Source organism: Uloborus diversus, chromosome 10 (assembly GCF_026930045.1).
Source record: "Uloborus diversus isolate 005 chromosome 10, Udiv.v.3.1, whole genome shotgun sequence".
Taxonomy (NCBI): Eukaryota; Metazoa; Arthropoda; class Arachnida; order Araneae; family Uloboridae; genus Uloborus; species Uloborus diversus.
Genome location: NC_072740.1, coordinates 41,617,016 through 41,633,320, shown reverse-complemented (window position 1 = coordinate 41,633,320; position 16,305 = coordinate 41,617,016).

Here is a 16,305-nt window from a genome sequence, read left to right as displayed (position 1 = left end):
AAAATTTTACAGCCCCGATACTATGTCAACTTCTGTCCGGGAGTCGTTTCTTTCCTGGTACAGTGAGCATGCAGAAGAAGAGTTTAATTTTCAAGAAGAGATCCTGGCCTACTGTCGGTAAGCAATCTTTAAAATATAATTAAATATTTCCCCTTTTTATTGTATTTTCTTTTGTCTAATACTATTTTTATTATGTTTTTAGTTCTGATGTAAATATACTACGTCGCTGTTGTTTAGAGTTCCGAAAGCAGTTTTTGGAGGTTGCAAAGGTGGATCCGTTTTGGTACGTATGTTTTGTTTTTCTAAATATATTTACACTTTTTAATTTTCGAGATTTGTTTTTAGTTTTTTAACTTTGATACATTTTTTCTTTAGCTACATTACTATTGCATCGGCATGCATGGCAGTGTATCGATCATCACACATCAAGCCCAATGCTATAGCCATGGTTCCATTACGAGGCTACATAAATTCTACCAATTATAGTGCTGATGCAATTAGATGGTTAGACTATGTGGCAACCATGGAAGGCATTTGGATAGCTCATGCTCTAAACGGATTGGGAGAGAAGAAATTGAGCGGTATTTCAGTAGATGGTTACTGCGAAAGTTTGAAGACAGTCTACCAATATCATGTAAGTTTTTCTTTTTTTTTTTTTTTTCAGAAAATTATGTATTAAAAAAATATATAGTAATTTTTATTTTCACATCCGTTTTTCCCTCATATATAATTTCTCTTTCTAGGGCTGTTTTTTCCATGGGTGCCCATCTTGTTATGACACCAGTGTGACAAATCCACTCTCTGGAGTTTCTATGAGCAGTTTGTATGAGAAAACTCAAAGAACTACAGCCAAACTAAAATCCATGGGATTCAAAGTAGTGGAAAAGTGGGAACATGAATTTAAAAACGAAGTGAAGATAAATGAAGAATTACAGTCTTTTATCAAATGCCACAATGTGCAAGATCGCTTAAAACCTCGTGATGCTTTTTTTGGAGGCCGTACGAATGCTATTCGATTGTATTACGAAGGGATAGTAAAATACGTAGATTTTACTTCTCTCTATCCATGGGTAAGTTTCTTAAGCTGTTAACTTATATATTTTTCTCCCTCCACTTCTTTCTAATCATTGTTTTTTAAACTTTTCAGGTGAATAAGTACTGTCGTTACCCAGTGGGTCATCCTATTATTATAACGGAAAACTTTGACGATCCTTGCAAATACTTTGGAATAATAAAATGCAAAGTTTTAGCACCAAGAGGATTGTTTTTGCCAATACTTCCGTACAGATGCAAGGATAAATTAATGTTTCCCTTGTGCCGATCCTGTACTGAACACATGAGCCAAGAAAACTGTACTCATCAAGGCGAAGACCGAGCATTGATAGGTACCTGGTGTACAGAAGAACTGAAGCTGGCAATAAAAAAAGGATACAAAGTCATGGACGTAAGTTTGTGTTTTTATGTTTGTTGGTTTTTTAATAAAGAAAAAATAGCAAGAGTACTGTTTCGAGCAAATAGGCTAACATGTTTCTTTTTTTTCCACTTTAGATTTACGAAGTTTATCACTTTGAATCTTCGACAGACTCCTTATTTAAATCATATATTGATCTCTTTCTCAAGATAAAACAGGAAAGCAGTGGCTGGCCTGTAGAGTGCGTGACTGATAAAGAGAAAGAACAATATATTCGCCAGTATGCAGAGAAAGAAGGAGTACATTTAGATATTTCGTCTGTGATGATAAACCCTGGTCGACGACAAGTAGCAAAATTAGCATTGAACAGCTTTTGGGGGAGGTAAGCAATATTTTTTTTTTTCAATTGTAATAAGCACACATCTAAATGAACATAGATTTTAATGCAATGCTCTTTTCTTTACAGGTGGGGAATGAATATGAATAAACCGAAATTAGAGTACGTCCATACAGTGGAACATTTCAACAAACTTTTTTTGGATTCCACAAAAGACGTAAGAGTTGATCTTTTTTCCCTTCTCTTTAAATTTTTCTTTATTGATTGTTCTTAACGTGAGTTAATGAATACCTCATTTTTCTGTTTGTTACAGGTACAAGACGTCTATTTTCCTGCACCAGAAATTGCGGCGATACAGTATAAAATGGTGGAAGAATTCGTAACGGAAGACATTTCCACCAACATTTTTATAGCTATTTTTACAACAGCTTGGGCCAGACTCAAACTTTATGAAGAAATGGATAAGTTGGGGGAGTCTGTGTTGTACCATGACACAGACTCCATAATTTATGCGAGTAATGGCTTAAATGACCCCCCATTGGGGAATTTTCTCGGTGACTTCACTGATGAATTGAATGGGGACAAAATTAAAACCTTCGTCTCAGGTATTTATTTTATTCTTTATCTTATGACTCTTTTTTCGTAATTGCTCCATTTTTAAAGACTATTTTTTCCTAATTAAATATTCTTTGCTATCTTTCAGGAGGACCCAAGAATTACGCATATGAGACGGCTTCTGGAAATACATATTGCAAAATAAGAGGTTTTACTCTTAATTTTAAAAATTCTTTGATTTTAAATTTTCATAGCTTAAAAGCGATTATCAGTGAGCTAGATTACACTTCAAAAATTGAAACTTATGACGAGAGAAAAATCACAAGAGATCCAAAAAGAAGGAGAGTGATAAACAAGCCGGAGAGTAAATTGTACAGAATTGTGTACGACAAAAGAGTTATAAAAGAGAACTTTTTGACACTCCCCTACGGCTTCTAGAAAAATAGAGCGGATTCTAACTCCCAGAAGCAAGAGAAAAAAAAAAAAAAACGGCCCTTTTCAGGGCCACCCAAATTAACATGAATTGGAATGCTTATATAGCAAAAAGTCTTTTATGAGACTATATAAAAAAAAAGGTTCTTTTCAGAGCCACGATAAAACAAAGGCCCTTTTCAGGGCCACACAGAAAAGAAGACCCTTTCTGGGCAAACTTTTATTTTTTCAGGACAACTGGATTCCTATTAAAGGTGGTATATTTTTCTCTTTTATTAAAGGTATAAAAAGCTTTGTATACGTGTGAGACAATCATTCAAAATGGAGTTCCCGTACTTGAAACATCCTTCCACTTGCATGATTTCGGGTCCCACTGGCTCTGGCAAAACCTGGTAAAGCGTCTAATCGAAGAAAACATGTTTAGGCCTCAGCCTCAAAAGATTATTTACTGCTACGGAGCCTATCAGCCCTTGTTTAATAAAATGAAAAATATTGAGTTCGTAGAAGGATTACCCGCTCATTTGAATACGGTACGAGAGTGTCTTATTGTGATTGATGATTTAATGTCAGAACTAGGAAACGATTCGCGGTTGACCAAACTTTTTACGAAAGGAAGTCACCATAGAAATATTAGTTGCATATTCATAGTTCAAAATATTTTTTATAAAAGTACGGAAATGCGAACAATTAATTTAAACTCCCATTATTTAGTGCTGTACAAAAACCCTAGAGATAAAAGTCAAATTACTCACCTTGCTCGCCAAATGTTTCCAGGCAAAGTTAAGGCTTTTCTAGAAATATTCAACGATGCCACAAGTCCTGCGTACGGATACCTTTTTCTAGACTTTAGACCCGAAACTCATGACCGTTTACGCATGCGCACAGGAATTTTTCCAGGAGATATAAATTACGCTTACGAGCCTCGTTAACCATTTAGTGTGTAGAAACAGGAAGAGGAAACATGTCTGCTGTTGTAGTTGATTTTGAGGGCTTTCAATTAGCCCCACATAGCTATGTTATTAAGGAGCTTGCATTTTACTCTGTGAATCACAAATATCATGGCCGTTGGTCCTTCTTACCTCCTCGACCTTGGGAAGAATTATCGTATAGGAAACAGAAAAGTTATTCTTGGATAATCCGAAATTTACATGGATTGTCTTGGGAAAGCGGCGAGTTACCTTACAAAGCTCTACGACACATTTTGACTATGTTGTTCATTTCTTTTACTGACATATACGTTAAAGGTTTGGAGAAATGTAAATTTTTTGAAAAGTTATCTGGAAAAAAAGTATTGGATTTAAATGATGTTGGTTGCCCTAAATTTCATGAATTAGAAAGCAGTTATGTTTCTTGTCCTGTGCATCCCCCTTACTTTAAGCACTGTGCTTTGGCAAAAGCGGCTGCATATGCCAATTTTCTATAAATAAACAGTACACACCACCAAATACGTCATTTGAAAGCAGAATGTCATCTTTTGCGCAACAAAATTTAGAGCAGCTCCGGCTTTTAAAAAACAGCAAACTTCGTACTGCGCTGTTGAGAAAAGCTCCCAATAGTGTTATAAAAGCACTATGTGAGTGCTGTAAGAATTTATTATGCGGCAACATCCCATTCAGTAAACAACGTTTGAAAAGACTGAGACCATATAAAAGGACTCTGCGAGTGTTAGCGCAGCAGAAAGTTCCCTTGTTCAAGAAACGACGCATCCTCGTTCAAAAAGGAGACGGTTTCCTAAGTATTTTAATACCTGCAGCACTATCTGTTTTAACGTCTCTCATTCATGGATAATGCAAAGAAATACGTGTTGTTACCCGAGGATCAAACGCAACACTTTGCTACGGATCATTTATCTACACTGGACAAGGATATGAATGACATTTTACTTCGCCGCGACCTGGGTGACGAAGAAAAACGCGTGTTGTACTTGCAAATTTTGCAAAAATTTGTAAAATTTCCTTCTACAAAACCCTTGGAATCCGAAATGGTCGAAGAAAGAGGTCCTCCTGATATTCTGAAAGATATTCTGGAAACAGCACCAGAAAAAGGGAAAAAACACGCGCTGAAGATTTTAGAGTTTCTCAAGAACAACCAATCAACTGTTTCCTGGAATGATAAAAATGAGCTTCTGGTACAAGGTGAAACTATACCAAATTCAAATATTACAGATTTGGTCACTTTTTTACTGCGTTCTAGGAAAGCGAGACCCATTGGACATGAAGCATTTTTGAATGTATTAGAAGATGTAAATTTTCCTTCCGAGTTTATTCAGAACAAGTATTTGAAAAAAAGTGTTCCCAAGCCCATTGTTAAAAGACAGAAAACTATGTATGCCAAATCACCTGTAACCGAGCCCAATGTTAATCGACAGAAGAAAATGTATGCAAAACCATATGCCTGGAAAAATTATTTGTAACTTTTTTATTTTGTGTTAAATAAATATGAGTTGAAAATTAAAACTTTGTGTGGATTGTGTTACTATTTTTTATAATCATTTTTCAAAATAAAAGTGAAAAAATTAAATTTACCTTAAGTCAAATGCAAAGAATTAAAAAAAAAAAGTTTAATAGCAAAAAAAGGAAAAAGAAAGACTACAAGGGAAAAAAAATACTCGCAATAAAAAAAATTAAATAGAATAAACATTTATTTACAGAAAGAGGAAAAAAAAATCCAGATATGTTATTGCTTTGCAAGAAAAAAAAATATTGTGTGATGACAAAAAATTATACAGACAGTAAAACGAACTCAGAATTAAAAATAAAAAAGAACATTTTATTATTTCTTAAAAATCATATTTACACCGAAATTCTTTTTAACATATTGATACAATTGAAAATCACTGATTTTCTGAAATAAATTTTTCACAATGATATCCATACATAAACCTTGACATCTCTTTGTTAGATAGTAAATACAATATTGTCCACATACATTTGAAGTCAAACTTTGTAGAGGTACTTGATTCCATTTTACATGTTCATATTTCTTCACAAATCTTGTAATATGATGACCATAAGCTTGAGGAGACAAACCATAAGAGTCAAAAAATTCAACAGTTTGAGGGTTTTCTATAAACATGGCAATCCAGTGAGTTCCTGGTTCAGTATGCTTATCAGTATTAACAACTATTGCAGCAGGAAACGATGTAATGCAAGGAATCTTATCACAAGGAAAAACTCCTACAAAATATCTCGACGCATAGCGATGCCGAAGCAATACTCTGCGAATATCCAAAGAATTCATCAGTTACCGAAATCGTACAAGATGTTTCTAGCTTTGTTGATTTCAATCAAATTTTCGAATTCGGCATACACCAATAAGGAAATGGTTTGAGGTAGAGGCACTTTAAATTTTAGTTCCAGTCTTAAATTACTGTGTCGAACGAGATTTAAATGAGCTCCATCGCAGAGGTCAGGGGACAGATCAAAATGAAATAAGCAGTATCCGTCGGGAAATTCTTCTCTTGACAAATAAAGTCCTCGATCTTCTGAAGTGCAAAATAAATTGTTAAATGCACGAATATAGTTTTTATTGGTAAAATCAGGCTGCAATGGATTATGAGGCATCGGTTGTCCGTCGATGTAAACTCCAATGAAAATAATATCATAGTGTTTGAATTCAAATGGTGACTTTTTATAGCTTCCGTTAAAAGCATCGTTGTCCACACAGGCTACGACCAAGCGCTTTGGCATTTGTCCAGTAAAGATGTTGTCTTGCACAAAACTCATGTTTCCTCCAGGAATGGAATATACTTTACACAGAACTCTGTTAATAGGATACTTGGCTGTTGTCTTCTCCAAGCTTTTAGCATGCCCCAACACTACGCCAGGGCTGACTCGAACTTTGCGAACAAACATCGATGCTTGCTCGAGGACTACTTTAAAGTTACCATCTCCTAATAAGCAAAACTCTGGTTTGCTTCGTATAAGCTTGATTTTCATATCCACCATATTAAGCATGAGTCGATCTTGATGAAATATGTCAACATGCAGACGCCCTATCATATCCACTGTAGTACTCAGTTTAAACATATTTGCTCTTTTAATAAATCCTTCGTTAGGGGTCTTCTTTGCGTCAGTTAAATCATAGTTATTCATTTGACCTGCAGTATCCTTGAAAAACAATTCAGAAGACAACTGTGACGTTTTCGCTTCATATCCGTGGTTTAATAATTTTTCAATAATTGCTCTGTATGGATAAGTGTTGTTGCTCGAAGAGATTAATCTTTCATTCAAGCTAACATCCACCTGGGAAAACAAGGCATGTAAAAATAAATTGACTGGACCCACATTTTCTTTAGTTAATAGAGTTCCATTTCCGTTCACAATTTTAACTTTAACATATAGGAGATTCTGTGACAAGTCCAAATAATCGTCACCAGTCCCAGAAATGTTAAATTCTATTGGACTACCATCAGACGCATTCGCAACAGGGTGAAATTCTATCCACTGCCCTCTTTCGATAACTGTTTGGGTGGGTGGTAAAGTAAATAAATTAAGTTCAGATTTAGCACATTCAGGAGAATCTTTTAACAAATAAGCCATTCTGACTAAGAGTCAAAAATATCACGTCCTTTAACTTTCTTGACTTTGGCTCGAATGACTGGTTTGTAGGCTTTGCGCTTCCTTTTAAACCTTCCATGGCCAATCATCTCATCCGCCTTTTTAAGAGCTTTCTTAGCTAACAATTTTCCAACTTCTTTGCCTCTTGTTTTAGCTGAGTTTTCTAATTTCTCACCAGCTAATACATCGTTAGCAATCATGGCTCCAGTTCGTAAAGCTTCTTTTCCGATTGTTTTAACTCCACTTCTCAGGAAAGGCAGTGCAGTGCGGAAAAGTTTTGCGAAGAAACCACCAAGGCCGTGTCCTTTTTGCAGAGACAGTCCTTGATAAAAGGGCATACCGCTTCCGGTTTGTCCGACATAATAGTCTTCAAATTTTTTCGGACAGCAAGTGTAAGGAACAAGCATGATTCACGTTTTTTACACAAATGACGATGCACGTCAATGTCATGCAGTATTTATACAATTTGTTTCATGCGAAAATGCAGCACGATGTATGCCATGCCTCGTTCAAAAGGAACGAATTCGCCAGAGTGTAGACGTAAATCTATTTCAATCGTTTGAAAATGTTGTCGTATGACGGGTAAGTAGTGAGGTCTCGTATAATGAACATTAACCATTTCACCATCTCTTCCTTCTACTTTGATAATTTTTAACAGAGGAGCTTTGACATCACCCACGATTTGTGGCTCTACGAGATCGCAATACACATACATGACGGGAAAGGAAGCTGCTGGATCGGCTATAAAGGGACTCTGTGTCGTTCCATTATATTCTCCGGCATGAAAACCTAAAAGTTCTGCTATGCCTGTGTGAAGAATGACTTTACCACCTTCTTTTGTTTTGATTGTCACTCGTTTTGTTACAGGATGATAGTGAAATTCTAATTTATTTTTGAATGTCGTTAAAATCATAGCTTTCAAGAGATCTGGGACTGTTTCATAACAACCAGGAGGTATTCGCCGCCCTTGTACCACTCCATCGCCTAAATCAAATCCAAATAAATTATTGTCCGACCTGATGTTATACCACGAATGAGGATATATAATATCTGTTAAACCTACTTCCCATTCATGATGGCTCAAATGAATACTTGAGGGAAGCTGTGTAATAAAATGAGAAGTTTTATTCTCAGGGAAGAAGCGACTAGAGCTGTCACTGATAAGCGTCACATAGAATGACATGTTTGCGACTGAATGAAAGAAGTAAGTACAGCACTGTTTTATATCCCTTTCACATCATTCACCCATGCATTGAATTTTTCAGGATAGCCTTGAAACTTAACAAAATATTCCGTCTTTCCTAATCGCCGTCTTGTTTTTAAGACCTTCTCAATGGGATAATATCCAGAATCTGTTATTTTCTGAAGCTCTTGTGAGTAAAACGTCCCCTCTAACACTTCGGCAGTGAGATCTTTTAGTTTATACACTACGGGATTTCTGGGCAATACTTTATGGATCGTAAATATTTCTCTCGTCCAATTCTGCTCATATCCTTTCTCAAATCGCAATTTTTCTTTACTTATTCTGACGGTATCTCCTACTTTAAGTGAGCTTTGAAGCCTTGGCGTGGTTTCAAGATCCCCGTAAAGATTTTTCCAAGCCTCATTTTGATTATTTACTGTCACGGAAGAAGGCTTCATTTTTATGCTTCGATGCCATGTATTATTGTAACTATACACCAGTTTATCAAGCACATCGATGTAGCGTTTTGTATTCATTTCTGTAAAATACTTCCACATTTTTGTCTTAAGTGTGCGATTAAAACGTTCAACGACCGATGCTTTTGTTGAATTGTTTGTCGTAAAAAAATGTACATTTTTCTTTTTCAGAAGTTTTTGCACTTGATTATTTGTAAATTCTTTACCCGCATCTGTCTGCAATATTTCCGGTGTTCATTCCGAAAATATAATGTTGAAAGCAGATACGATTTCATCACTTTTCTTACTTTTTAGAGGTACAACCCATGCATATTTTGACAGAATATCCAAGCACGTAAGTAAATATTTATAGCCGTCATTTGTATCTGCTAGGGACTGCATGTCGACCAGATCAGATTGAAACTGCTCGTTTATGTTGCCTACGATGACTCGATTTCTCTGGAACTTGTGTCTGATAGGCTTGTGCAAAGTGTACGAGTCCTTGCTCTGCAACCATGTTTTGATTTCCTTTGTCTTCACGCGTCCTTTTAAAGCACGATGTAAAGCATTCAAACCTCCAAAACTTCCTGGAACTTGAGGATCCCGATACAGAGGAGTCAGAACCTTGGCCATCACAGCAACGATTATGATCAATCCGTACGTTAAAGTTCATATCGATACAATGAGGTAAAAATGTTTGGGCACCTCTTTTTATACGACTGTTTTATAGCCATGCTAGAAACTCACAACGTTATCTGTGCTTTGTTACTTTAAAATTAATTGATTTATTCTTAACTTTCATCATTTATGCAAATATAATCCTTGGGTGTCAACTGTGCTTGTATATAAACTTTAAATCGTTTGTTCTTCGTAAGGTTCCACAGTCGAGCGGTCTTGCGCGTCAGCAAAACCGCCGACTGTGGAAACTTTATGTCCCAGGTTCAAATCCCACCAGAAACCTTTTTTTTTTCTACCAAAATAAATAAATAAATAAATAAAGTAAAATGAAAATATAAGGTCATAAAAAAGTCCGATAGATGGCGCCAGCATTTTATTTTCCATAATATTTTCCACATACATTTTTTTTTCCACATACATTTCCAAAACAACTCTTAAAAAAATAGATTCGCAATTAAGCACTTTTATCATTCATTATCACTAGATGGCGCCACCAGCAAATCTACTGAATTTAATTCACACTTTCACATAAGCTTTCTGTCATGGCCCTAGCCTCCAATAGATGGCGCCACTACTGAATGTTATGCGTTTAAAGCTTTATTATCCTCCCCTATTAACTGCTTACTCTGGTCTGGTGGTTAGCATATCCGCGTTCGGAGCGAAAGGTCCCCGGTTCAAATCCCAGGGAGAGCATTTTAGAATATTACCCCTATTTCAGAATAAATTCAATAAATAAATAAATAAATTAATTGAGTTAATTAAAAATAAGAATTTGCATAAGTTAGTATTTACTTTAATTACGTAATTAAAATTAAGACAGGAAACAACATGTTCTATGACGTACTACAAGATGGCGTCGTTGAAGCGTGACGTCATATATGACGTCATCATACCCTCGTAAAAGGCTTCAAGAAAAACAGTGACGTCATCCGAAAAATAGCCTCGTAAAAGACTTCAAGAAATTAATCACGTCATCCGAAAAATAACCTCGTAACAGACTTCAAGAAAATCAGTGACATCATCCTAAAAATACCCCCGTACAAGACTACAAGAAAAAATCCAAGATGGCGGAGGACCACGCCCCCTCAGGAATGTTGAGTTGTTTTCCTCCTTCTGCCCCTATAGTGGCCTACTTACTACTTACGTCGATGTTACTACCAAACGTAGCTGGATCCAGACTTAAGGGTGCTCTTCACTGAGAGTCTGAAAGATTCGGATCTAATGTTAACCTACGGGGAAAGTTGGAGCTTGTTTTACAAATTCCTGTAAAGTTCTCGGATCCGTTTTTTTTTCTGAGTATTTTTCAAGACCATGTCTGTTTCTTTTAGTTTTTACTTTTTTGATGTGTCCATTCTCCGATTTTTTAAAATTCGAGAAAAAATGAATTTCTTCGAAAACGAGGTACTGTTGGACATTTCGCTCTGTAAAACATCTGCAACTCGTGCTATCGAAATTTTAAGAACGCCCTGACACGCAAAATATTTCCAGCTCTCTTTTGAGATCTTGTTTGAAATAATGCGACCATTTTTTAAACAAATATCATGTTCTAACTATTGAAAAAAATTTCAAAATACGTTCACTTTTTGCATTTGCCCCGCCCTAGAATAGTTACCTCCCCTTTTTGAGGGGTAAAAGCTAATGGGGTGTAAGATTTATTACCCTCTCATTAGTTCCCCTCAATGACCTCCGCTGGACGTCCTTTCTTCTTTCCTCTTTTCCTAAGGCTTTCGTGAAGAATCAAGTGCTTTTGAAAGTGAATCCATGTAGATGCGTGCTATTAGCTGTTAAATTCGCAACATCTGCTTTTTTTCAAATTTGTGGTTTGAAAAGAAATAGATTTGAAAGGAATATTTCTGAGTCAAATTGTTTATTTACAATATAATGAACATTGTTACAATGCTGTCGAATGCGAAAAGTTGACATTTTTCCCTTCCAGTAGAAAAATATTTTTATATATAGATTAAATCGTATTCCAGATACTGGGTATTTTGCATCGTTTTACATGTGTTTTATGTTACTACAAATGGTACACACATAAAGTGCTTTAAACAGCTCAACAAACATTTTTGAAAATTATTTGTGTCTTTAAGAGCCAGACTCGTCAAATTTCTTTAGAAGGTTTGGGAGGTGGAAAATTCAATAGCGGAAAACATTCCGTACACCAACATACTCATTAAATACATAGAAAATCATGAAAAATATATTAGCAATTTAATATGATTCAGTTAATGTAAAAAACACACCGTGGTAGAATTACTAAGCATTGTATGTATTAGTTTTAATGACGTTTTCAGCCTTATGTTGCCGACAAAGCTAACTAAAATGTGAACAATATAGAATGGGGGTTACAAGTTTTCACTGTTTTCTATTTTCATTCTCAGAAGCTAGATCAACATTTTAATACAATGTAGAAAAAATTAATTACAGGCATAAAGGTTTTCAGGTCACATAAGCACCCCCCCCCCCTTAAAAAAACATCATTAAAGATCGTCTTAAATTTCGTTTTTATGGCTTTAATTTCAAAAAATTTCGGGAAGGGAGTTTGTGAAAAGTCCTTCTTTGACCATAAAAAAAAAAAAAAAAAAAAAAAAAAAAAAAAGTCGTCTAAAATTGCATTTTTGGATTTCAAAAACCTGCATGTCCCCAACGTTAATAAAGATGGCCTACAATCATGTTTATAACACTTTAAAAATTTTGCCTCCCCCCCAACATCACACTAAGACTGCGTTTTTAGACTATTTCGAAAAATTCCGGGGAAAGCTTCCGAACTCCCCGTTTCCTAACAGAATTGAAGAACCTGAAATTGTGTTTTTGGCGTTTCAAGTTCAAAAATTTGCTGGTGGAAGATCACAGGACCTCTTACTTACTTCCAAATACTACCAGAGATCGTCTAAAAGTGCATTTTGAAAATTTTTAATTTCGAGAAAATTAAAAGGCATAGCCCCCAAACAGAGTGCTTGGGAAAATAGGGAGTATTTCTGAGTAAATAGTATGCTTACGATAAAGATCATGTTAATTAAATATAGAAATGGTTCCCTCTCCTAAACAAGAAGCTAAATCCTTTCTCTCGCTGTATTTACATATTACTAGGAGTCAATAGAATAGAAAATGTGGGATCTCAAAAAAGATTTTTGTTCTATACGAATGAAAATTACTTGATAATCATTGGATTAGAACATTCATTTTATTCTGTGACTGAAGACAGGATACGATAATTTTTCGGCACAGAAGTGCGTAACACAGAACTTAAAAGAAAAAGTTTGTCTTGTTTTTTTTTTTTTTTTCTAATTGTGAACCCTTACTTGTACCTATAATTGCTTTCCTAAATGTAAGCTGTTCATTTTCATTTTTGTTTCAACTTTATGTATTTCCTGCAAATCTGTTTCTTGCCCTTTTTTTTATTTTTTATTATTGATTCATTAAATGCAAGATGCATGAAAACGAGGCAGAGCGATAAAAACTTTAAAATCTGGCAGAGCGAGGCGTTGAGATTTTTTTCATCTAAGTATTTCGAGATTTTTTTTTTTTTTTTTCAGGCAGATATACATGTAGGTAATATTTTCGTGCCTTCTGAGAAAAAGGACAACCCTTAATATTTATTATGACAACTAACGAGGATCAGACACCAACAAGACTCATTAGAAAATTTTAATAAAAACTCAATGTGTTGAAGTAGAAGCACTATATACCCTATATGACCAAAAGCATTGGGACACTTTCAAAAATTCACATGTTTAGGGATTTCTCGAGAAATAATAGACCAATTGCTCTATAATTTGTTTCGCATAAAATGTATACTCTAGTTGTCATTTTCCAATAAAAATTAAGTCTGTTATTCATTTAGGGGACCGACAACAAATTGAGTAAAAAAGTTTTTTGATCATTTTTCATTGCAAATTGCTGGGAATAAGCTATAATTTTCAGAAATGAGTTAAAAATCTATCAAAAACTTATTTTTATATTTTTGTGAAAGTATCTCTTATACCCATGGAAATATAAGCATTTCTTTCAAAAATGCAAAATTTTTTTGAAGGTTTTTGCCTTATATTACGCAGAGTATTTCGTCAAACGTTACTAAACTTTAAAAATATTTGACAGCATTTTAGAGAAACATAATAATAAAATTTGAAGTTAAAATATTGAAAATTTGTTGAAATATGAACAGTTAAAGCTATTAATTTTTCACTGCGCAGACACGAAAGATAGCAATTTATAACGTTCATAATTCAAAGCTCAGATACATCCTACAATCCATGAAAAAAATTCCACCGCAATTTCTTTAAATTTTAAAAAGTTATCAGCAATCTAATGAGCCGAATTTCTATAATTCTAGGATAGGCGACGAATGGTAAGGAATTGTTAGCAAACTGGCAACACTTTCCTGCCATCGTTATAGAGTGATTCATGATAAGAACAGATTATTTGTTGCTGGTCCCCTAAATGAATATCAGACTTAATTGTTATTGGATTTGACGTCTGGAGTATACTTTTCATGAGAAAAAAATTACAGAGCAGAGAGCAATTGGTCTTTTATTTTTTGAGAAATCCGTAAAATTGTGAATTTTTGAAAGTGTCCCAATACTTTTGGTCATATAATGCATGTAATACCTCATGTATTTTGCCGAATTTAGTAACTGGGAATCTGAGATTCTAAAAGTGCTAGGTTTAGTTTTATTGCAAAATTTCAACGCAAGATAGTTCACAAACATTGAGAGTGGGGGAAGGAGTGATTTTTGCCTTTGAGCTTGGAGCAGGGTGAGCACCCTTGCATACAAAGATCAGAGAAAAATCTTTAATTTTTCAAATTCAGGAAATCCTTATCCGTAGCCGTCCGCGACTTTGCCGTTGTTATGCTCAATTTGAAAGAACTTTCACCATAACAACCCCTTGAGAAATGCTATCGTAGCCTTCTCATCTGCATATAGTACTTAGATAAATAAATAAATATTTTTTCAAAAAGAAAAGGATTCAAAGATAAAGATTAGGGGAATTTTCTGGTCACCAGTGGAAAGAGAAAAGGCATTTATAGTAGCCACATTTTTTTCTAGTCGCCACTACATTTGTAAAACAGGTAACTAACCAACAAAGTAGTATTTAATTTAGCACTAAAATATAAATATTATCAGTTCAAATAAAGGTTAATGTAAGTAATTAGTGGCATTAATGTTTATTGTACAATCAAGTATTAACTATGCAAAGAGGATCTAGTTTCATTTTTAAGAATGTTTTCTGCTAACTCGGATGGGGTTGGGGAGAGTGGCAAACAGGCAGAGGAAGTGAAAGAATTTCGCCAACCGATAACTAGTTAGTCCCCACTTTTATTCGGCACTCGATTTTTCAGATTTATTAAGTAGGATCATCCATTTTTAAAGAATATTTTTTTGTTAGAATTTGGAGTTCATTTCGTTAAAATTCAGTGTGGTCATGTAGGCTATCTTTTTTTTTCCTTCCTTTTTTGATATTATCAATTTTCAATAACGAACATTTTTCTAAAAATAAAACGAATTTATAAATTTATTTATTGCAAATATTCATTCATTCGTTAATTTTTCCTAGATGAGATCAGGAACCGTATTAATGGGGAAAAAAATCTTCGTTTCAAAAATTAATTTTAGTGCGAATGCAAATAAATTAATATCACAAGCGGGATTGCAAAATGCCGCGCCTTTTACACTGAGTAATTTTTCTTTTACCTATGTAGTCAAGACTCAAGAGGGAAAGAACTAGAATTTCCTTGGAAGGGTCTGTAAAAAGCTGCGGTTTCATTTCGCCGTCAGCTATTACCTCCTTCGACTACTCTGCACAGCAGGGGAGCGTCCGGTCTGTCCCCCTGCAAAATGTGACAGGTCACATGATCCACACTTTCATCGGCCACCGCTCGTTCTATTGGTTGTTGAAGTGTCAATCACTTCACTGATGAACATTGCTTTCGTTTAAAGAAAAAGCCCATTTTCAAGCGAGATCGTTTTTCTTCCCCACTGAAGAGCAGCCTTGCGTCAGTGACCTCAGTAACCCAATACAAGTCTTGTCGCTTACTCTCCCTGCTTGTGTAGAGGTCCGAAGTGAAAAATTTCTGCACTTTTGTAGCAGTTACTCTCGATTTGAATCCAAATAAAGTCACCGTTTAATTCTGATGTAAAACGACATGAGCGTCGTAACACTCAAACAAGAATCGTCGTAACACTCAAATCTTGGTATCAAGCTTTTAACTATTTATAACGCTAACTGGCGTCCTGAGCACTCTCATGGAAAGTAATTTACAAGAAATTGGATATTATGATTATTTTTAACAATAAATCATTTTTGTAAAGCTAAAACTCTTATTTTTCGCGAACGTATTAAGTATACAGGAAGCTCAACACTTCCTTCCTTATAATAACACTTTATCATTTGTCTTTTCTTCACATCGTGAAGCATTATTTATCTACTTTCCGTTTTAATTCCGCGTTTGACTTACACTTTACCCGGTGCGCGCTGACATTTTTTGCAAATAAAAAAAAAAAGGAACTGCTTCAAATTCTTTCGCTTCAGACAAACAGTAAAGCTGTCGGCCGGAACAAAGACAAGTTTCAAGTAGAGGTCAAGTTTAGGATCTTCTAACATCATTAGAAAAGATCTGAAGACATCTGATTAAGAAGACAATTCATTATTCTACTTGACGACTGGTATCACTCCGTAGGTTCTTCAACCTTTTC